Below are 25,053 nucleotides of genomic sequence, written 5' to 3' on the forward strand. Positions count from 1 at the left end.
ATTTGTACTTATTTTTCCTTCTTTGGGGTTATGGCTGTGCTAATTTTTAAGGAATAGAAATGTTAAATCAAAAAGAATGTGCATTTTAAAGTTTATGTACATGATCACACAATTTGTGATAAGTTGAAACTTGACTAAAATTATTTTGATTTCCAGGCAAGTGGTTTTTTATTTGTATCCAGTGGACACTGCACATTCTTATTTATTGCCAGTATGTTTATTCCTACACCAGCTTTCTGGGGTGCTCTGCTTAGGAATGGAAAAATAGGTTAAGAGTATTAAGACAATATTAAAAATCTCTTTAGAAAAGTATTGGTGGTGATTTGGTTGCTAAGTCATGTCCGACTCTTGCGACCGCACAGACTGTAGCCCGCCAGGCTCCTCTGTCCATAAGATTCTCCAGGCAAGAATACTGGAGTGGGTTGCCATTTCCTTCTCCAGGAGAAATACAAAAAGCATTACATGCTCATTACAGGAATTAGAAAAACAATGAGAGTAGATATAATAAAATAAAATCACTAATATTTTACAATCACTATTACTATTTTGACATATTTTTGCTTTTTTGTACTGACTTTACTACAAGTACTTCACTGAGTCTTTTAATATAAAGTATATTAAAAATATTAAATTTCAGTTAATTTTTTAAACTGAATTGTGGTTGCCCATACACAATTTATGCAATTATGTTTCGATACTTTTTTTATACTTAGTGTAATATCTAAAATCAACATTTATTTCATTAAATATTCTTCTATAGTGCAAATGTATTTTTATGTCACTAAAAAATCAAATGCTTTTGGATTTATCAGTCGAAATAGTTATCATACAGAGCTCTCTCATTTTAAGTTATCTTCACTATGAATTTCTTTAAGAAGTTCAAAATATGTCATAGATACCTTCATCTACAATATCATTTACCTAAAATTTAAATTTTAAAGTGAGGTCCAAATAAGCAGAATTAATTTCTCAATTTCCAAATTAAAGTTTATCAAATAAAGGAGTCAAAACTAGAACTGAAATGCCTTACTTTATAGATTTTTGCCTTTCACACTATCAGTCCTACACTATCAGACTATGAGATTACTACCATTTTAAAATAAAAAATGGGGGTGAAAAATCTGTTATTTTCCAAGTGAAAAAGATGCCATCTTGGTATACATTGTATACAACATAATTAATATGAAGTAATGTCCCATCCTTAAACAAATTATCAACCTAAACTGATCACTCTTCCAATTATGACAGGTTCCAAAGCACTTGTGAGGTGTCAGTTATTTTATTTTCATTTAAGTTTTATTTATTTCAATTTGAATAAATAATACATCATATGGTTCAAAATTCAAAATGTACAGAAGAAAATAGAAAGTCTTCCTGCTATCTCTGTCCCCTTTGACCTGTTTCCCCTCCCCAAGGCAAGCAACCTTATCAGATGCATGTGTCTATTTTCAGAAATGCCTATTAGCATACACTGTTTCACAACAACAGTTTTATTAACTGTTTCCCTTGTCTATAGTCCTTGAAAAATCACTCCATATCTGTGAAAAAAGCTTGTCTTTGTTTTTTTGCTAGAAATTGCATATTGACTTTATGGCTACATCAGAATGTGTTTGACTCATCTTTTATTGATAGACAGGTTGAATTTAGTCTTTTCCCCCTACAAATATTGTTGCTATGAGTGGCCTTAAAAATATGACATTTTATACATGTGTGAATGTCTGCAGGAAAAATTTCTTGAAGAGAAATTGCTGAGTCAAAGAGTTAATTAATGCCTTTGTGATTTTGGGACACAGCCAAACTGCCATCCAAAGAAGTTGTTCCAAATTATATTCTCACCACTAAAGCATGAGACTATGCAAGCCACAATTTCAAAACAAAAAGTATCTTTCACTGGATAAGTAAAATATGTTCCTTGATGAAGTTAACGGTGGCCACCCTCAGCTTCAGAGCATGGCCCTGACAGATCTGGGAAAAGAAACTTTAAGTCCTGGATCGCAGTTCCAACCAGGTCAAATTGTTTCAAGATCCCAGCTATCCTTCCCTGACTTTTTCTCCTTCGACTTTTATTCTGACTCAGGATATTTTTTTGGATTCTATTCTTCCAGCTTCTTCTTCAAGATCCCCTCGCTCTTACCACGTGGCGATAGCTTTGGGGCTTCTGTCCACCATTCTAGCGAGTATGCTGCTGTTGCAGTGGATTCTGTACCAGGGTAAGTGCCACCTTAAACCGAAGTTTGACTATAAAAGCAATATAACTTTACAGAAAACTTGAAAAATAGTCCCAGCAAAATAAATCACCAACATACACAACAGTATCTCCCAGGCATAGTCTTCTAGTTTTTGAGTACATGCATTTGTGTTAAGTATTTAATCTTTTAAATAAGGCTGGCAATGGTTCTGATCACAATATGCTTATAATTTTGTGTATTGCTTTTTGGTTTGATATTTCCTATCTACATTTACCTACCTACTACCATATTTAGCAGGAAAATCAAATTATAATTTTAATATTGTTTAACTTTTCATATGAGATATATTGTAATTTAATTAAGCATATTCTAATTTTTCCCATTTAGTGAGCTTTCCCATTTTCTAAAATGAACTTTTCTAGATTTACTTGTAGGTCCTTATATATGATGATCCAGAGATTCAGTTTTTGTCTCACAATCCAGAGTTCTAACTTAGGTTTTTGTTTTCTGAGCATGGTTGTTAGTGACAGGCTACTGCTGTTGTTGTTTTATCACTAAGTTGTGTCTGACTCTTTCTGAGACCCTGTGGGCTATAGCCTGCCAGGCTCCTCTGTCCATGGGATTTCCCAGGCAAGAATACTAGAGTGGATAACCATTCCCTTCTCCAGGGGATCTTCCAAATCCAGGGATTGAACCCAGGTCTCCTGCATTTCAGATAGATTCTTAACTGAGCCACTAGGGAAGCCCCAAGTGACAGGTTAGACAGATTTTATTAATTTGGATTCTAAGGGTTAAGTTCTAGGACCTCTACGTCATATCCAAGTCCTACTTTTGACAGAAGGAGATTCGTAGGCAAGTCAGGAATTTTTCCTTCAGTCTGGATATCGTCACAGTTGTATGGAAAAAGCACAAATTATAAGGTGTTGACTTTATAGCTCGATCTCCAGAACCCTATGTTGTTCCCATGCCAGGCCTTCCTACAGAAAGGTTGTCTAAAGGTTGACTACTTTCCCCACTTTTTAACTTCAAATCTGGAATAGATATATAATCTACTCTTTAATTATGTATCCACATGTATGCTCACTTGATATAATGGTTCACACTTGAGATTGTGAGATTGTGTTTATGGAGGGTTTATACAAATATGTCTTGTAGAAGTAGAAAATCAATAGAATTTTGAATTTGCATTGAATTATCATGAAAGCTTATTCAGTTCTCTTTCATTTTCACGGATCTATAGCACAACCATTCTAAAGGAATGAGAGTGTCTGTATATAAAAGAGCTCAGTGAGGAGAATGGCATGACTTTGCTTTAGCAGCTGATATCCTTCTCTGTCAGAAAATCTTTTTTTAAAAAAATATCTAGAATGAATTCTTTTTGATGAAGTATGTCTTTTATCCAATTTCCAGTGAATTTTTACCACATTTGTGATTTAAAAAAAAAAATCCCAAACAGCCTTTCATTTTAGATAAGTTTGTTCTTTCTAGTTTCTGTCCTTTTCTTCTGCACTATTATGGAGTGTCAGACTGTGGTTGCATATTCTGAAAGATTCTACCTGATTTAAGCAATGTGCATTATGCTATTACACAATGTATGCTCTGAGTCTATATAAAACAGTGAAATATTTGTGCAAATACACTGTTACATTACCTGTTGTGTATATGTCACACGTGCATACTGATGTCTAGCACAAGCAAGGGACTCTCTTCCCAGTCCTCAGCCAGCTTATGTCTATTTCCTTCCCTGCTCCTTCACATCCTTGCTTAACAGAATGTTCAGTAGTAGTAATAGAGTTGGACATTGTGAGGTATTTAGTTTGAGACCGTGCATTGTTGTACATTTCTCTAAACCTTAATCTGAAAGGTAGAGGGCAGGGAAGACAGTTTATCCCCCATTTCATTGCCAAGACAAAGTGATCCATAAAGATGTGACCCAAGTCCTCTTCCTTTCCAGGCTCCAAGTTCTCCACTTATGCTGACCATCCTCCCTGCCCAGACCCCTGGATGCGGTATGGTGACAACTGTTATTACTTTTCAGTGGAAAAAAAAGCTGGAATTCTAGCCTGGAATTCTGCTTAGCCAATGACGCAGATCTCCTTATGTTTGAAGATAAGAAGGAAATGGTAAATGCAAATGTTTAATAAATATAGGCAGTTTTGTTGGAGAATGCTGTTCAAATGTATTGTGTATCCTCTTTTGAGGAGCAAAAGGAATGTTCTTTCCTTTCCCTCCCCCAACAACCCTCAGTTATATACCTAGATACTCCAGTTGGTATGTATGCATGTGTGTGTGTGTGTGTGTGTGTGTGTGTGTATTGGAGGTGGCAGGATGGTATTACTGGGAGGAATTAGACCATAAATACAGGGCTTCCACTGTGACTCGGCTGGTAAAGAATCCGCCTGCAATGCAGGAGACCTGGGTTCGATCCCTGGGTTGGGAAGATCCCCTGGAGAAGGGAAAGGCCACCCAATCCAGTATTCTAGCATGGAGAACTCCAAGGACTGTATAGTCCATGGGGTCGCAAAGAGTCAGACATGACTGAGCGACTTTCACTCACTTCACTTTCACAAATATGATAAAAGAAAACATTAGATCCAGACACATTTCAGTCTAACAGTAAAGAGGCACTTTACTCACTTTACATGTTTCACCAGCTCTCTCTCACCAGTGAGAGCTGGTGGAACCTGGGATGGAGGGAAAGAGAGGTAGCTTGGGGACTTAATGCCCTCTTCATAATGTTTTGTCTTCATTCATTAGAATTAAGTAAGGTCTAGGCTAGGAATCAGTTGGGGTTGTGCGGAGGGCATGAGGAAGAAGCAGTTCCAGAAAGTTGAGAAAGAAGGAAAGTGTGTGTGTGTGTGTGTGATTTTATACTCCTTGCAGAGTTGAACTGCTGGGCTCCACTTCCTACTGACCTCTCAGATCCTTCCTGCCTGCTCAACTGTCAAGAAGCGAGTTCTTTATGAATCTTGAAACATCTCAAAGTAACACAAGGAGTTGACATCTTGAGGTTGTTACCTGGTACAAAAACCAATCAGTTTCTAACTTGTCAACTTAAATTACATATGCAAAGAAAATAAGGAATCCTCCTTAGGTTTTGTGCTAATTTCATGCTGAGTTTTGTGTTTTGAATTGTTTTACATCTTTTTGGGGTAGAATCACAGAGAAGAGTTTATTAAGAATTCAACTATAATAAACATCTCTTGGGGGAAATTCTGAGAGGCAATGAATTACTCTAAAGCAGTTGGAAAGAACATATGGTCTATAAAGTCTGTAACTTCCTATTTTAAGAGAAGACTAAAGCATCTGGTTTCGTGTTGTCTGTCAAAAGAATACCCATTCCTTTCAAATTCTGCATAAACTCTAACTTCAAATCAGTCCACTTCTGTGACTTACTTTTCCTTTATCCTCCCATAAACTAGGTGACAGAATGCACTGGGGTGTATTCTTTAGACCTGTTGAGTCATGCTTTTATGGCACCTAGTAATAATAACCTTGCTTTCTGGACCTTTTTGCAGCAACTCCTATTCTCATTCTGATACAACTGCCTCCGAGTTCTTAGGCTGAGTGAAATCAATAGCAGAAGTGAGCAGACAACTTGAAATACTGTTGAGCAAACACTGATAAACAGAGTAGTGAATCATAATACAAGACGGTGCCTCGGAGAACTGCAGAGAGGCAGCTACCGTAATTGCAGTGTGATAATGATGGCTGCAGCCCAGGATAGCTGGGAGGTGGGGATGGTTCTGTTTCTCCGAGGTCCCCTGGAGGAATGGATGAGTGTTAAAGGATTTCATCTTTCCATTCTTTCTCTACTCACTGTAAATCTTGATCTACCATTGAGTAAGCTGAACAGAGTCAGACTGTCTGCATTTCCAAAACTGATTTATTTCCTTTTAAGGACCCTTGATTCAAATCAGTCCTGGAAAGGATATTCTATGCTCTCGGTAAAATATCCCTGAGAGATTGCATAGCAACTACAGATAAGTCTTACTTCTGACTTTCCTGTGGAATTTTGCTTGGTTCTCCAGTCTGATTCTTTTTCTTGCCCTCAGCTTTTGTAAGATCCTGTAAAACCAACTTGACTTATATCTAGTCTGTTGACTTTGTTGTACTAGTGTTGTTATTCTTTTACTCTCATGGCAATATTTATACATTATTTTAAGATAAATGCTTGCTTTTCCTAGTATTGACGTGATAAGTTGCTTCAGTCATGTCCTACTCTTTGCGACCCTAGGGACCGTAGCCCACCAGGCTCCACTATCCATCGAATTCTTCGGGGAAGAATACTGGAGTGGGTTGCCATGCCCTCCTCCAGGGGATCTTCCCAACCCAGGGATCGAACCTGCATCTTTTGGATCTCTTGCACTGGCAGGCAGATTCTTTACCGCTAGCACTACTTAGGTCTAAACAGCTACCAAAAGATAAAGATCTATGAAAACCAAAGTTTTCTGACATTCCAGTGGTGGAGAATACTGCTAGGGAATTACTTTGCTCTATGCTAGAGGCTCCAAGGCTATCAGAAGTGTCCCTCTTACACTGTTAAATAGTTATCTTTCAGTAAGATATATAACTACAGTGCACCTCTTAGATCAGTTATAGATAGCAAAGCTTATAATGAAAATAATAAAAATAGAAACTACCGTGTGTTGAGCACCTGCTATGTGATAGGTATTCAATTCTATTTTATTATTCTTAATCATCACAGCATATCCTACGAAGTAGAATTCAACCTCTCCATTTCATTGAGTGAATAAAATTCAGAAGAGTTAATGAGCAAGTCCAAGGCTACAAATCTGACAGAGCCAAACTTACTTTCCAGAGCCAGATTTTAAACTCCATACCGATCCACCTTTTAAAGTCTTACAAAAACACTGTGTTTGACAGCTTTCAGAATCCCATCTTATGCATGCTGAAAAATGAAATCTCTTTTCCAGTTGTTTGCCTTCTGGTTCCTTTTCTTTTCTGTACATGTTTAAAATATTATTTGAATTTGAATCTGGGATGTATATTTTATGGCCCTTGGGATTTAAATATTGAGGTGTTCACTTATTGTTTTTTGCTATCGTTAAAAATTTATTTACATGAAAATTATATGCTGAGATATTCACTTATTATCTCTTTTTTGTGTCTTGCATTTCAAGATTTATTTTATTTTTGAGAAAATTAAAAAAAAAATGGAGTTGAATTGCTCTGTTATTTCCTCAGTGTTCTGTTTACCTTGTGGCAACTACTCTTTTTTGCTCTTCTTGCTCTTTGAATTTATCTTTAGATCTTTAGATATGTTCAAATTCTTGATTTTTGTTGTAATTTTTTTTTCCATATAGATGTTTGATTGTTAACTTTTGTTTCTTGTAGTTGTTGGTGTGTTATTTTAAAATATATGTTTACTAAAGAGTTCCCTGGGAAATACTTTGGTTTCTTTATAATATATCCTGATGCTCCTCACCACATAACATCTGTCTTTCTCATTATCATATTTTGAGATTATATCTTCAGACTTTATTGCTTTAATAATCTCTTGTTCAACTTGAACCATCATCCCTGTTAGAGTTTATGGCTTTGGGATTGTCCCTATCTTCTCCCTGAAGTGTCAATATTGGCTTTTCTTATATTTAGGGTTTGAAAGTGAAAGTGAAGTCACTCAGTTGTGTCCGACTCTTTGCCATCCCATGGACTGTAGCCTACCAGGCTTCTCCATCCATGGGATTTTCCAGGCAAGAGTATTGGAGTGGGTTGCCAATCCTTCTCCAGGGGATCTTCCCGACCCAGGGATCGAACCCAGGTCTCCCCCATTGTGGGCAGACGCTTTACCCTCTGACTAGGGAAGCCATCTAATTATCTCCAAGTTTTCCTTCTGTGACTACAAACACTATGATAACATGGTCACTTTTCCCCATAATGTAAAGTAGATTCAGGTAATGAAAAGAGCTTCATTTCTTTCATCGAGAAGGAGTTTCTTTTTACTAAATTGCTTACTAGCTATGAGAGCTTCAGCAAGTTTCTTAACCTCTTTGACTCTCAGTTTCCTCATGTACCAAGTGGAGAAATTTTTTTCTGGAATCGTTACAAGTATTAAGTGAGAAAAATCCATGTGAAATTGTTTTTTAACATAGGAGGAATCACTTCATTTTAATTTTTCTTCTTTCCACTTTAATTCCCCTTGACACTTGAAAATAAAGCCTAGAGTCGAAATAACTTTTGTTTTTTTCTTTCTGTCTCCCAGGGTGTGAAATTCAGTAAAACATGTATCACAAAGTTAATTATGATTTGTTGAATTGAGTTTTTCCCTTTTGAGGAAACCTAAAATGGTATGTTATAAGATAGAACTAAATGGCTGGAAGCAGGAGAGTTGTTTTACTTGAGGTCTTTGTAGTCTGGTAATGTGTGCGTGTTTGTTACCCTTTCTTCATAACCAGATAAAGCAACCATTATGAACTTCACCTCAAAGCATAGCTTTGGTAGGTAGGTTAGGATACTTCTCAGTCTTTTTTTTTTTTTTTAACTTAAAAAGTTGTGGTAAAGCATGAATAACATACAACTTACTATTTTGACAATTTTAAAGTATACAATTCCACTGAAATGTTGTGAAGTAATTAGCCTCCAACTAATAAAAAAATTAAAAAAAAAATAAAGTATACAATTAAGTGGAATTAAGTATATTCACATCGTTGTGCAACTGTGACCGATGTTCATCTCCAGAACATTTTTCATCACCCCAAACAGAAACTCCACACTCATTAAACAGTAAATCCCCATAACCCCGCCCCACAGCCCTTGGTGACTACTAGTCTATTCTTAATGTCTCTGAATTTTCCCTTATTTCCTTTTGTATCTGGCTTATTTTATTGCATTGGCTTCTTTTGTTTAGCATGTTTCCAAGGTACGTCTGTGCTGTAGCAGGTATCAGAATTTCATTCCTTTTAAAGGCTGAATAACATTCCAGTATATGGATAAAGCACATTTTGTTTATCCATTCACCTGTTGATGGACAGTGTTTTACTTTTTTTTTCTTTCATAATTGAAATTGTACTGATTGTTTTGAGGATCAGTATTTTGTGTTGTTCAGTCGATGAGTCATGTCTGACTCTTTGTGACCCCGTGGACTGTAGCCTGCCAACCTTCCCTGTCCTTTACTATCTCCCAGAGCTTGCTCAAACTCATGTCCATTGAGTCAGTGATGCCATCCAACCATCTCATCCTCTGTCATCCTCTTCTCCTGCCTTCAGTCTTTCCCAGCATCAGCATCTCTTCAGCTCCTTGCATCAGGTGGCCAAAGTATTGGAGCTTCAGCTTCAGTACCAGTCCTTCCAATGAATAATATTCAGGGTTGATTTCCTTTAGGATTGACTGGTATACGGAAGCTTAAATTTGTGTATAATTCTTAACATTTGTACCAAAAATCGAAAAAAAATGTAATTGTGATTCTTTTCTGAACAATTATCCCAGTTACTCTCCAGTTTAAAATCTGGAGGAAAACTTTTCTTAGCAGTATGTTAAGTATGAATGCCTTCAAGTGTTCATACACTGTTATATCACATGTCCCATGGATTCACAATTTGAAAATTCATTAGTAGTGTATATGATATTAATCTTTCATAGCAGATTAAGAAAGTTACTAGGAAAACTGGACTACCTGAACAAAGATGCTATAGAGTGCACAAAATTCTGACAGGGAGAGAAGAGATCAAGGCGTGGTTTTTCTTTGAGAAACAATTTCACCAAAACCAACATGGGAATAAAAGTAATTCAACATGTCCAAGACATGTTAAACACACAACTGACTCCAAATTGCCATTTAGTGCGCTTTGTATTGGAGGATGTAAAATCTGCCCCATCTATGCAATGTTCCGCTGACACCCAAGACAATCAAAGCATCTATATTCAATATCCCACTATTTTCTGGTTGTACCAAAAAAACAAAACAAAAACAAACAAAAAACCAAACCCAAAACAACCAATACATGATTTCGCCTCTTAAAGAAAAGCAGTTAGCACTTAGAAAACGGAATAAGGTTGAATTTCCTCCTTCTTAAAAATGTTTCCAGAGCTACTCACAATTTTGCATTTACAAAAGAGTTGCTAAACATATTGCCCTGTATTGTACAAGAAGGCTGACAGGGACCACTAAAGCCGGGCATGTGATTTGTATCAGATTTGGCTTCTTTTCTCTCCTGCTTCGTCAGAGGCTGGGTTCTCCTCGCTCATAGTTTCTCTGTTTTCTGCAGGTAAATCTTGTCTTTTGGTTAGCCTTTTTCCCTTGTGCTCCTTTTCCCCCTTTTGTGTTTTTTTTTTTTTTTGGTCTGAAGATTTATCCTTTCCTGCTGCCTGTTTTTGGCTTCCACTCTGATTTCCACTTTTGCAGGAGCAGGTGAGCTGACAACCTCATCTCTTGGGCTCCTTCTTTTTGCTCTCTGGGTGGAGTTGATCTCCCTCTTGGGCATCACAGGGGTCGAGAACATGCCAGGTGCCTGTGGGCAGGTGCGTCCTGGAAGACTTTGTGAAGTGGGAGTGCGGGTCCTCCTGCCTCCCCAGTTGGTGGGACCCCAGTGTCTCACTCTTTTAAAGAGAGTGTTCTGGTTTATTGAGCAAGGCTTACTAACTTTTAGTATTGTGCACATACACAAAATTATAGAGGAAATTCTTATCAATATTTAATTCTAGTCATTTTGTACCCTGTCAAGTTTTCCTTAAGTCTCTTAATGTATCTGCATGTTTTTATATGCTAGTTTTTATATGCTAACAGTCAATGCTTACATTCTATAGGATATATTTGAAAAGTCTGGAAACAGGGGATTAAGTTATTTTTAAATAGTATGTTCGTTACACTTTCAAGTAATATGCTCAATGTGTGTTTACTCAGCCTTCTAGACACATTTTCAAGTGAAATACCTCTAAATTGAAAACAATAGCTCTAATTAATTTTAGACTTTACAGGTGCTCTGTATTGTACTTTTTTTTCCTAATTAATAACTACATGTATTTTTTTTTTTTTTTTTTTTTTTTTTTTTTTTTTTTTTTTTTTTTTTTTTTTTTTTTGTTTTTTTTTTTTTTTTTTTTTTTTCCCCATCCCGATCCCCCCTCCCACCTCCCTCTTCACCCGACTCCTCTGGGTCTTCCCAGTGCACCAGGCCCGAGCACTTGTCTCATGCATCCCACCTGGGCTGGTGATCTGTTTCACCATAGATAGTATACATGCTGTTCTTTTGAAACATCCCACCCTCACATTCTCCCACAGAGTTCAAAAGTCTGTTCTGTATTTCTGTGTCTCTTTTTCTGTTTTGCATATAGGGTTATCATTACCATCTTTCTAAATTCCATATATATGTGTTAGTATGCTGTAATGTTCTTTATCTTTCTGGCTTACTTCACTCTGTATAATGGGCTCCAGTTTCATCCATCTCATTAGGACTGATTCAAATGAATTCTTTTTGACAGCTGAGTAATATTCCATGGTGTATATGTACCACAGCTTCCTTATCCATTCATCTGCTGATGGGCATCTAGGTTGCTTCCATGTCCTGGCTATTATAAACAGTGCTGCAATGAACATTGGGGTGCACGTGTCTCTTTCAGATCTGGTTTCCTCAGTGTGTATGCCCAAAAGTGGGATTGCTGGGTCATATGGCAGTTCTATTTCCAGTTTTTTAAGGAATCTCCACACTGTTTTCCATAGTGGCTGTACTAGTTTGCATTCCCACCAACAGTGTAAGAGGGTTCCCTTTTCTCCACACCCTCTCCAGCATTTATTGCTTGTAGTCTTTTGGATAGCAGCCATCCTGACTGGCGTGTAATGGTACCTCATTGTGGTTTTGATTTGCATTTCTCTAATAATGAGTGATGTTGAGCACCTTTTCATGTGTTTGTTAGCCATCTGTATGTCTTCTTTGGAGAAATGTCTGTTTAGTTCTTTGGCCCATTTTTTGATTGGGTCATTTATTTTTCTGGAATTGAGCTTCAGGAGTTGCTTGTATATTTTTGAGATTAATCCTTTGTCTGTTTCTTCATTTGCTATTATTTTCTCCCAATCTGACGGCTGTCTTTTCACCTTACTTATAGTTTCCTTTGTAGTGCAAAAGCTTTTAAGTTTCATTAGATCCCATTTGTTTAGTTTTGCTTTTATTTCCAATATTCTGGGAGGTGGGTCATAGAGGATCTTGCTGTGATTTATGTCAGAGAGTGTTTTGCCTATGTTCTCCTCTAGGAGTTTTATAGTTTCTGGTCTTACATTTAGATCTTTAATCCATTTTGAGTTTATTTTTGTGTATGGTGTTAGAAAGTGTTCTAGTTTCATTCTTTTACAAGTGGTTGACCAGTTTTCCCAGCACCACTTGTTAAAGAGGTTGTCTTTTTTCCATTGTATATCCTTGCCTCCTTTGTCAAAGATAAGGTGTCCATAGGTTCGTGGATTTATCTCTGGGCTTTCTATTCTGTTCCATTGATCTATATTTCTGTCTTTGTGCCAGTACCATACTGTCTTGATGACTGTGGCTTTGTAGTAGAGTCTGAAGTCAGGCAGGTTGATTCCTCCAGTTCCATTCTTCTTTCTCAAGATTACTTTGGCTATTCGAGGTTTTTTGTATTTCCATACAAATTGTGAAATTCTTTGGTCTAGTTCTGTGAAAAATACCGTTGGTAGCTTGATAGGGATTGCATTGAATCTATAGATTGCTTTGGGTAGAATAGCCATTTTGACAATATTGATTCTTCCAATCCATGAACACGGTATGTTTCTCCATCTGTTTGTGTCCTCTTTGATTTCTTTCATCAGTGTTTTATAGTTTTCTATGTATAGGTCTTTTGTTTCTTTAGGTAGATATACTCCTAAGTATTTTATTCTTTTTGTTGCAATGGTGAATGGTATTGTTTCCTTAATTTCTCTTTCTGTTTTCTCATTGTTAGTATATAGGAATGCAAGGGATTTCTGTGTGTTAATTTTATATCCTGCAACTTTACTATATTCATTGATTAGTTCTAGTAATTTTCTGGTAGAGTCTTTAGGGTTTTCTATGTAGAGGATCATGTCATCTGCAAACAGTGAGAGTTTCACTTCTTCTTTTCCTATCTGGATTCCTTTTACTTCTTTTTCTGCTCTGATTGCTGTGGCCAGAACTTCCAACACTATGTTGAACAGTAGTGGTGACAGTGGGCACCCTTGTCTTGTTCCTGATTTCAGGGGGAATGCTTTCAATTTTTCACCATTGAGGGTGATGCTTGCTGTGGGTTTGTCATATATGGCTTTTATAATGTTGAGGTATGTTCCTTCTATTCCTGCTTTTTGGAGAGTTTTAATCATAAATGAGTGTTGAATTTTGTCAAAGGCTTTCTCTGCATCTATTGAGATAATCATATGGTTTTTATCTTTCAATTTGTTAATGTGGTGTATTACGTTGATTGATTTGCGGATATTGAAGAATCCTTGCATTCCTGGGATAAAGCCCACTTGGTCGTGGTGTATGATTTTTTTAATATGTTGTTGGATTCTGTTTGCTAGAATTTTGTTAAGGATTTTTGCATCTATGTTCATCAGTGATATTGGCCTGTAGTTTTCTTTTTTTGTGGCATCTTTGTCTGGTTTTGGAATTAGGGTGATGGTGGCCTCATAGAATGAGTTTGGAAGTTTACCTTCTTCTGCAATTTTCTGGAAGAGTTTGAGTAAGGTAGGTGTTAGCTCTTCTCTAAATTTTTGGTAGAATTCAGCTGTGAAGCCATCTGGTCCTGGGCTTTTGTTTGCTGGAAGATTTTTGATTACACTTTCGATTTCCTTGCCTGTGATGGGTCTGTTAAGATCTTCTATTTCTTCCTGGTTCAGTTTTGGAAAGTTATACTTTTCTAAGAATTTGTCCATTTCATCCAAGTTGTCCATTTTATTGGCATAGAGCTGCTGGTAGTAGTCTCTTATGATCCTTTGTATTTCAGTGTTGTCTGTTGTGATCTCTCCATTTTCATTTCTAATTTTGTTAATTTGGTTCTTCTCTCTTTGCTTCTTAATGAGTCTTGCTAATGGTTTGTCAATTTTGTTTATTTTTTCAAAAAACCAGCTTTTAGCTTTGTTGATTTTTGCTATGGTCTCTTTAGTTTCTTTTGCATTTATTTCTGCCCTGATTTTTAAGATTTCTTTCCTTCTGCTAACCCTGGGGTTCTTCATTTCTTCCTTCTCTAATTGCTTTAGGTGTAGAGTTAGGTTATTTATTTGGCTTTTTTCTTGTTTCTTGATGTAAGCCTGTAATGCTATGAACTTTCCCCTTAGCACTGCTTTTACAGTGTCCCATAGGTTTTGGGTTGTTGTGTTTTCATTTTCATTCATTTCTATACATATTTTGATTTCTTTTTTGATTTCTTCTATGATTTGTTGGTTATTCAGAAGTGTGTTATTTAGCCTCCATGTGTTTGAATTTTTAACAATTTTTTTCCTGTAATTGAGATCTAATCTTACTGCACTGTGGTCAGAAAAGATGACTGGAATGATTTCAATTTTTTTGAATTTTCCAAGACCAGATTTATGGCCCAGGATGTGATCTATTCTGGAGAAGGTTCCGTGTGCACTTGAGAAAAAGGTGAAGTTGATTGTTTTGGGGTGAAATGTCCTATAGATATCAATTAGGTCTAGCTGGTCCATTGTGTCATTTAAAGTTTGTGTTTCCTTGTTAATTTTCTGTGTAGTTGATCTATCCATAGTTGTGAGTGGGGTATTAAAGTCTCCCACTATTATTGTGTTACTATTAATTTCCTCTTTCATACTCGTTAGTGTTTGCCGTACATATTGCGGTGCTCCTATGTTGGGTGCATATATATTTATAATTGTTATATCTTCTTCTTGGATTGATCCTTTGATCATTATGTAGTGTCCTTCTTTGTCTCTTTTCACAGCTTTTATTTGAAAGTCTATTTTATCTGATATGAGTATTGCGACTCCTGCTTTCTTTTGGTCTCCGTTTGCATGAAATATTTTTTTCCAGCCCTTCACTTTCAGTCTGTATGTGTCTCTTGTTTTGAGGTGGGTCTCTTGTAGACAGCATATATAGGGGTCTTGTTTTTGTATCCATTCAGCCAATCTTTGTCTTTTGGTTGGGGCATTCAACCCATTTACATTTAAGGTAATTATTGATAGGTGTGGTCCCGTTGCCATTTACTTTGTTGTTTTGGGTTCACGTTTATACAACCTTTCTGCATTTCCTGTCTAGAGAAGATCCTTTAGCATTTGTTGAAGAGCTGGTTTGGTAGTGCTGAATTCTCTCAGCTTTTGCTTATCTGTAAAGCTTTTGAGTTCTCCTTCATATCTGAATGAGATCCTTGCTGGATACAGTAATCTAGGTTGTAGGTTATTCTCTTTCATTACTTTCAGGACGTCCTGCCATTCCCTTCTGGCCTGGAGGGTTTCTATTGATAGATCAGCTGTTATCCTTATGGGAATCCCTTTGTGTGTTATTTGTTGTTTTTCCCTTGCTGCTTTTAATATTTGTTCTTTGTGTTTGATCTTTGTTAGTTTGATTAATATGTGTCTTGGGGTGTTTCGCCTTGGGTTTATCCTGTTTGGAACTCTCTGGGTTTCTTGGACTTGGGTGGCTATTTCCTTCCCCATTTTAGGGAAGTTTTCAGCTATTATCTCCTCGAGTATTTTCTCATGGCCTTTCTTTTTGTCTTCTTCTTCTGGAACTCCTATGATTCGAATGTTGGGGCGTTTCACATTGTCCCAGAGGTCCCTGAGGTTGTCCTCATTTCTTTTGATCCTTTTTTCTTTTTTCCTCTCTGCTTCATTTATTTCCACCATTTTATCTTCTATCTCACTTATCCTATCTTCTGCCTCCGTTATTCTACTCTTGGTTCCCTCCAAAGTGTTTTTGATCTCATTCATTGCATTATTCATTTTTAATTGACTCTTTTTTATTTCTTCTAGGTCTTTATTAAACAATTCTTGTATCTTTTCAATCTTTGTTTCCAAGCTATTTATCTGTAACTCCATTTTGTTTTCAAGATTTTGGATCATTTTTATTATCATTATTCTAAATTCTTTTTCAGGTAGATTCCCTATCTCCTCCTCTTTTGTTTGACTTGGTGGGCATTTTTCTTGTTCCTTTACCTGTTGGGTATTTCTTTGCCTTTTCATCTTGTTTAGATTGCTGTGTCTGGAGTGGACTTTCTGTATTCTGGAGGTCTGTGGTTCCTTTTTATTGTGGAGGATTTACCCAGTGGGTGGGGTTGGACGTTTGGCTTGTCAAGGTTTCCTGGTTAGGGAAGCTTGCGTCAGTGTACTGGTGCGTGGAACTTGATTTCTTCTCTTTGGAGAGCAATGGAGTGCCCAGTAATGAGTTTTGAGTTGGGTCTATGTGTTAGGTGTGACCTTGGGTAGCCTGTATGTTGACATTCAGGGCTATGTTCCTGTGTTGCTGGAGAATTTGCGTGGTATGTCTTGCTCTAAAACTTATTGGCTCTTGGGTGGTGGTTGGTTTCAGTGTAGGTATGGAGGCTTTTGGACGGTCACTTATCACTTAAAGTTCCATGTAGTCAGGAGTTTTCTGGTGTTCTCAGGTTTTGGGCTTAAGTTTCCTGCCTCTGGATTTCAGTTTTATTCTTCCTGTAGTCTCAGGACTTCTCCAACTATACAGCTCTGATAATTAAACTTCTAGGTTAATGGCGAAAAGATTCTCCCCCGTTAGGGACACCCAGAGAGGTTCACAGAGTTACATGAACAGGAGAAAAGGGAGGAGGGAGATAGAGATGAGTAGGAGGAGAAAAAGGGGGACTCAAGAGGAGAGAGACAGATCTACGCAGCTGTCTGTTCCCAGAGTGTTCTCGTATCTCAGACACCTACAAGGATTCACAGAATTGGATGGGGAAGAGAAGGGGAAAAGAGGAAATAGAGGTGTTCTGAGGTAGAAAACAGAGAGTCAAGATTGGGAGGGAATAATCTTCGGTTTTAAGATAGGGCTTCTCTTTTTTTTTTTTTTTTGTAAGGTTATAGTGTAGTGAAGATGAAAATGAAGAGTAGTAGAGGAGTACTAGAGGACTTTAAAAGAAATAAGAGAAAAAGAAAAATAGAAAATAGAAGAGAAAAAGGAAAGAAAAAAAAAAAGAAGAAAAAGGAGAAGAAAAAAAAAGAAAAAGAAAAAAAAAAAAAAGAAAGAAAAAAAAAATTTTTTTTTCCCCTAATTAAAAAAATCGTAAAAATCTATGAAAATGAAAGTTAAGGAGTAATGGGGGAGTAATAGGGAATTTTAAAGGAAAATAAAAGAGAAAAAATAAAAAAGAAAAATATAAAAAGAAAAAAAAATTTTTTTTTTTTCCTTACTTAGAAAAAACAGAAAAATAAAAAAAAAAGTAAAAATATGTCTAGGAATTTCTCTGGAGCTGTTGCGGTCAGTGTGGGTTCGGCTCAGTTTCAGATAGCTCCTCGTTCCAGCTTGCACTTCTCGATATCTACAGGGCCCTTCCGGTGAAGTCGGTGTTTTCTTCAGGGATTTTAATCTGTTGCACCAGTCCCTTCTGAAGCGGTTCCCTTTGTTTATTTGGCTTCTGTTTGCCGGTCTCTTCAGAGGCTCATTTCCGCCCTGACACAGGCGGCCGGAGGCGGACTCTTATTCAGGTAGCTAGTTCCGTTGCGCTGCTGGGAGGGGCTGACGCTGCGGGGCGGGGCTGACGCTGCGGGGAGGGGCTGGCCCTGCGGGGGCGGGCTGGCGCTGCCGGAAGGGGCTGACGCTGCTTTCTCCGTCTGCGCTGCTCAGGCTCCCGGCTGTTCTATATGGAGCGCGCCCGCGCTGCGCGAGGTTCCAGCCCTCGGGTGTTACACAAAAGCGCCGAAGGAAAAGCTGCGCCTGCTCTCTGTGCCTTCCCGGTCAGAGCGGTCCAGGCAGCCAGGGGCTTGGTGGGCGCGCTATCCCCAGGTGTGGCGCACCCACTCCCTTCCGCGGACCCAGTCTCAGTTTCCGCTGGCGCCAGGCGGGTGCGCGCGCCTTCCGCCCTCCGCGTCCCCAGCCCCAGTCCCCGCCCCGCGCCGGTCGGGTGCCTGCGCCCTGTGTCTCGCCGCGACCTTCCCCTCCCCCCTGCCTCCTGCCTCCGGCGGGGCTGGGCCGGTCCGCAGCCTGCGAGCTCTTCTCGGGACTTTCCCCGTCCCTTTGTTCTGCGAACGGCCGGCAGTGTGTTCCGGCCGGTCAATTTTCTTTCTCTCCTTTGGTCTCCCACAGTTCAAGTTGGCACCTCACAGAAGCTCCCCCCGATTGTCCTCAGGGCACTCAGGCCCGGACCCTAGCCCAAGCAAGGCCGCCTAAGACTCCCTTCCCGGGACGGGTCTCCGTCCTTAGCTCTTTTGTCTCACTTTTTATCTTTTATATTTTGTCCTACCTCCTTTCGAAGACAATGGTCTGCTTTTCTGGGCGCCTGATGACCTCAGCTAGCGATCAGAAGTTGTTTTGTGAAGTTTGCTCTGCATTCGGTTATTCTTTTGATGAATTTGTAGGAGAGAAAGTGGTCTCCCGGTCCTACTCCTCCGCCATCTTGGCTCCTCCCCCTACATGTATTTTTTTAAGTACTTCACCTGAAAAAATGTCTGGAGGATTGAAGAAAAAAATGTAAATGATATTATTTGAAGACATAACATACATATTATTTAAAATTGCATATTTACCCTATGTAAATATCTAGACTTTTTGGATATCATATGTTCATGTTTTGCTTTTGTCACATAGCATTATTTCATTCCTTTTTCCATACATTAAATGATTCCAGATACTTATCTTTAAAAATTCTGAAAAAAAAATCTGTATTATTCTAGTTTTGCTTAACTATTTTAATATTTCTAGAAAAAATCTAATTTCCAGATTTTAAGCAGCTACAAACATATTTATATGAATTATTTTTTTGAGGTTAGTTATTTAGTATATAGTCCCTGAAATTAAGTTAGCCAATCAAAGATATATCCAATTTAGCTTTGGTATTTTAGTAGTTTATCTCTATATGGGTTGAAATATCTTAGTTATATCCTGTAAACCATGTTCATTTTGGAAGTGTAAGGAGTATGTTCTATAGCTTGAAGTGATGTGAAGTGAAGTGAAGTCGCTCAGTCGTGTCCGACTCTTTCGACCCCATGGACTGTAGCCTACCAGGCTCCTCCGTTATATAGCTTAGCAGTATTTTAATTACAAGTTAGAAATATTTCCTGCAAAAGCATGTGTGTGTGTAAGACATAAATATTGACCTTAAAAATAAAATGAAAAGGACAGAAAAAAATGTATCTGATTTCATTTGTTTGCGTTCTGTCTTCATCTTGCTTTTAGGTTTTGTACTTTTTTCTCTCTAAAGTATAACCAAACATTACTAGTTCTAAAATGACACAGCACCTCATTGCTCTAGTTCACACCTTCTCTGCAAGATAAGCCTTCTGAGGCCACACCCTTTTAATAAACACTCTTGTTTATGCTTTTATGCTGCTTCTACAGTAACACAAACACATCATTCATCAGTCCATAGAACTCTATAGATAATCACACTCTGGTTCTAAAAGCTTATTTCAAGTGGGATGTTGATTTTCAAGTGAAAGTGATCCAGTAAACATTTGTCCTGTCCAGCCTCATTAGGGAGAAGTAGTAAATTGGCAGAATCATGTGACTTAAAATTGTATAGATCTTGAGAGTAGTGATCAAGTGTAGGATTGGCATTTGTGAGTGTTATCGAATCCCAGCTCTTCAGACTGTAATTGAGGTCTGTGTTTATGTTTATTTAATGAATGACATCTGTTCATTTCTGTGTTTCATTACCTGTCATTCCTTCCACTGAAATCCAAGGAAGAAAGAGATGGACAGTTTTTCTTATAATCCCATTGGAAGAATGAGGATAAACTCACTTTTTTCCTAATTTAAATAATCATTTTAAGCAAATTGTTTAAGTAATGCACAAAAGGTTTCCAGCTAATCTGGAAATTAGGATATCATTTCATTTATCCTATGCTTCCTTTACACTTCAGACTCTGTCCCCCCACCAGCGTACACAATTAAGTACTTGATGGGAGTATAGGGCCATATCCAAGGTGGTAGTTTACTTGTTGCTAAATACATTTATTACGCTAGCACCAAATCCTATACAAAATTAATCTTCTGGGATTTAACCTTTATTTTAGTTCATTTTATTTCTAGAGACAATTCCATTAGGGTATAAACTCCTTCATTTGATGGTCAGACTCAACAAGCGAAGAATCTTATTTCTGTTCTAGTGGGTAGCATGGGACATGTAAAGAGTATAACCAACTTAACCTTACCATCAGCTTTTTCCTTAAGAACTGTGTTCATTTTTTCTTGCCATATGCAAGATTGATGAGGACTTGGAGAATGGGAGTTTAGTGGGGAAAAAACAACAATCCAAATACATTGCTGCAAGTTTAATAATAACATATGTGTTAAATGATGATGTGAAATATGAATGTGTTCACAACAGTATTTAGCTTTTATTCTTTCAAAGTTATCTGAATATATATTTATCTGGTATTTATCTGAATACCTATTTGTTGCTCCATCTAATCAAGGAGGAAGTTGCAGTGGAAGGTAAAGATGTAATATTTATCTTATCTATCATGATCTAAGAATGTAATTATAGGCATGAAGTTCAATTCTAGGAAGTATTGCACTCTGCAACCAACACATCTCCAGAATGAAGGTTTGAAAGAGAGTAGTTATTTGGAGTAGGTGGTTGTTTCAGTCCGCTTGGACTGCTATAAACCATAGACAGGGTGGGGGAGCTTAAGCTGCAGACATTTCTGTCTCAGAGTTCTGGGGGCCAAGTCCAAGATCAAGATGCTGGTAGACTTGGTTTCTGGTGAGAAACTTCTTCCTGGCTTGCAGACAGCTGCCCTCTCATGTGGTGGTGAGAGACTGCATGCTAAGTCGCTTCAGTCATGTCTGGCTTTTGGTGACCCTATGGACTGTAGCCTGCCAGGCTCCTCTGTCCATGGGATTCTCCAGACAAGAATATTGGAGTGGGTTGCCGTGCCCTCCTCCAGGGGATCTTCCTGATCCAGGGATCAAACCCACTTTTGTCTTATGGCATTGGCAGGTGGATTCTTTACCACTAAACCACCTGGGAAGCCTTCTCCTCAAGAGCACTAATCCCATTTTTAGTGTGGGGCCCACCCTGAAGACCTCATCTAAACCTAATTATTGCCCAAAGACTACTTCCAGACGCCATCACTTTGTGGTATCAGAGCTTCAACATAGCACTGAGGAGGGAGGGGACACAAACATTCGGTTCTTAAATAACAGTAATGAGAGAGGGTGTAAGGAATAATAGTGTTATCATGACCCTACATCTCTTTTTAAACTTTCTGCATTTTTTCCTACCTTTTTTCATCTTCTGCAACCTCTTATTTAGGGCCGGATCCAAAATTTCCTCAGTCAGGAATATTACTGGATTGGTCTGAGAAAAAATTCTCACTGGAAGTGGGAAGATGGATGAGGCTTAAACGGCTTAAGGTAAGGGGCTTCAAAAGAGTGCAGAGAGAGAGAAAGACAAAAGAAAAGGGGAAAAGAAAAGGGGAAAATAAATTATATGTCTGGGGAAATAGATCAAGGATAATGGATGGAGAGGAGAGGAAAAGGAAACAATGAAGGAAATCAATAGTTGATAAGGGCAAGAAAAAAAAAGACTTTTTTTTCTTTTTTTTTAAAGAGGACATTTTAAAGAGGATAATGAGTAATTTTCATTCTGCTGTTTTGGGAGCTGAGAGAAGTGAGGTCTGAATGGGAGGAAGAATTTGCTCATTTTTTATCTTTTCATGCCTTAGAACTTCCTTTACTCTGCACATCACCTTAAGTGATTGACTTTTCTGGTTCCTTACAGTATGGCTTCAAACTTCTGGGTACAGCAGTGTGGTACCATCAGCAAAATTGGCCTCCACGCCTCTAGCTGTGAAGTTGAACTTCCGTGGATCTGTAAGAAGGTCAGACATCGATGAATGTTCCGTCTGTCCTGTGGCTCCCTAAAAAGAGGGAGATGACCTCTCGTGAGTAACCTTTAATGAGTGCTGCCCTTCTAGCACATAAATTAGATGTGAGATTAATGCCGCCTCCCTGGGATTGATGGCTTCTTGCTGGACTCTCTTTGAGAGAACTTAGATGTTATCTTAACTCTTTAAAGAGTGTAGGCAAATTTGTGAAACAGATAACGTTTGCTTTTAGTATCCCTCTCTCTAGTGACTAAGGTTGTTGGCTTAGTTATCCCCATCATCTCTGTCAAAAATGTACTTTTAAAATGTTATATTCTGAGCTGAGCTGATGAAATCTGTGCAAATATGTACTATTGCCAGTGTACTACAGGTTTTTTGTGTGTGCCAGTGGGTTGACATGCTACTCCTCCCCGGTAATATATTTTTATCCTAACAGTGCCTCTTTGCAGGTAGAACATGAAACAGGTTGTGGAAGGTGAATGAGAGCGAGCAGGCTGGTGATTTGTGGCTCAACTCTTCACACTTCCATAAAGACCTGGCCTTGACTGAATTTAGTCTTTTCAAAAATGCATAATTGTGGTTGAATAAACCAGTGTGTGACTATCTTTTCCTTCTTATGAATGTGATTTGGACATTAATTTCATAATGTGAAATGTGTCAGTCTGGCGAGGCATTATTATAGAGGAAAATTTACAGAAGCAGTTTATGTGGATTGATCTCCCAATTATTTTTAGCACAAATGACTACAAAATAAGAAAAACATTATTTATCCTTAGTAGGGCTGGGCATAGATGAGAAAGCAAGGTGTTGTTTAGAGATAGAGGAGGGATCAGTAGGACGTAATGACAAATAAAATTAAAGGGAAAGAAGGCACAGCGTTGTCAATAGAATCTCAGAAATAAAACAACTGCTTATTGCAGGTCAATAAAGCAAAAAAAAAAAAAAAGAGAAGATACAGGAGGGAATGATGAGGAGATTGTAATTCTGTCCTGTTGATGACTATGGATTGTGATGTTTATTTAAATTTCCCTTTTGTATTATTTTTAGGACAAAGACTGTATCTAATCCACCCTTGTATCCCAAACACCTAAAATAGTGCTTGCTTGTATCAGTGAATATTCAATGCTTGAATAAAAAAAAAATGGAATTTAAAATTTCTTATTCTAGTTGTTTCTATTAACCCATGAGTTGATTAGAGGAATTGAACAAGAAACACAGTATATCTGAATCCTACCTTAAACCTACCCATTTGAGCAGTTCAGTTCAGTTCAGTCACTCAGTCGTGTCTGACTCTTTGCAACCCCATGAACCACAGCATGCCAGGCCTCCCTGTCCATCACCAGTTCCTGGAATTTACCTAAACTCATGTCCATTGAGTCAGTGATGCCACCCAACCATTTCATCCTCTGTCATCCCCTTTCCTCCTGCCCTCAATCTTTCCCAGCATCAGGGTCTTTTTAAAAGAGTCAGTTCTTCGCATCAGGTCGCCAAAGTATTGGAGTTTCAGCTTCAGCATCAGTCCTTCCAATGAACACCCAGGGCTGATCTCCTCTAGGATGGACTGGTTGGATCTCCTTGCAGTCCAAGGGACTCTCAAGAGTCTTCTCTAACACCACAGTTCAAAAGCAAATCAATTCTTCAGTGCTCAGCTTTCTTTATAGTCCAACTCTCACATCCATACATGACTACTGGAAAAACCATAGCCTTGACTAGACGGACGTTTGTTGGCAAAGTAATGTCTCTGCTTTTTAATATGCAGTCTAGGTTGGTCATAACTTTCCTTTCAAGGAGTAAGCGTCTTTTAATTTCATGGCTGCAGTCACCATACGCAGTGATTTTGGAGCCCCAAAAATTGAAGTCAGCCACTGTTTCCCCATCTGTTTCATGAAGTGATGGGACCAGATGCCATGATCTTAGTTTTCTGAATGTTGAGTTTTAAGCCAACTTTTTCACTCTCCTCTTTCATTTTCATCAAGAGGCTCTTGAGTTCTTCTTTCCTTTCTGCCATAAGGGTGGTGTCATCTGCATATCTGAGGTTATTGATATTTCTTCTGGCAATCTTGATTCCAGCTTGTGTTTCATCCAGCCTGGCATTTCTCATGATGTACTCTGCATATAAATTAAATAAGCAGGGTGACAATATACAGCTTTGATGTACTCTTTTTCCTATTTGGAACCAGTCTGTTGTTCCATGTCCAGTTCTACCTGTTGCTTCCTGACCTGCATACAGGTTTCTCAAGAGGCAGATCAGATGGCCTGGTATTCCCATCTCTTTCAGAATTTTCTATGGTTTGTTGTGATCCACACAGTCAAAGGCTTTGGCATAGTCAATAAAGCAGAAATAGACGTTTTTCTGGAACTCTCTTGCTTTTTCAATGATCCAGCGGATGTTTGCAATTTGATCTCTGGTTCCTCTGCCTTTTCTAAAATCAGCTTGTACATTTGGAAGTTCATGTTTCACATATTGCTGAAGCCTGGCTTGGAGAATTTTGAGCATTATGTTATTTGAGCAGAGGACTAGTTTAACCTAGATATGGTCAACACTACATACATATATTAATATTTGGGAACAGCACCCTTTATTCAGCAATAAACACACACTGTGTAGAGACCTCAGGAAAAAATTAGAAACTATTTAATTACATATCAATATTAAAATGACTAAATAAGTAAGCACCTTACTTCCTTTATTTTTTCTTCTGTAGGACAAACTTTTTAAAATGAGAATGTTTTTTATCTTTTCCCTGTACAACTCAAAAACAATAGTAATTAAGACACAGCGAAACCAGTCCACACCCTCTGACACCACTGTTGAGCTCCAATGTTGGTGAGGTGGCTTGGCTTTGACAGTGCATTTGAGGGTTTGGCTGGGATTTTCTGAGCTTATCCCAGGTGAAAGACTAGTTTGGTTCTGTTGCTCTGAAGAAGGAGAGTTAG

At 38.1% G+C, this 25,053-nt stretch overlaps 2 pseudogenes; one reads left to right on the forward strand and one right to left on the reverse strand.

Moving 5' to 3' along the window:
• The window catches only part of LOC122680769, a 29,210-nt pseudogene extending 5,988 nt beyond the window's left edge, over positions 1 to 23,222 (forward strand).
• The window catches only part of LOC122679945, a 101,325-nt pseudogene that overhangs the window by 41,235 nt on the left and 35,037 nt on the right, over positions 1 to 25,053 (reverse strand).

This window comes from Cervus elaphus, chromosome 22, assembly GCF_910594005.1.
Source record: "Cervus elaphus chromosome 22, mCerEla1.1, whole genome shotgun sequence".
In the NCBI taxonomy this organism is placed as follows: Eukaryota; Metazoa; Chordata; class Mammalia; order Artiodactyla; family Cervidae; genus Cervus; species Cervus elaphus.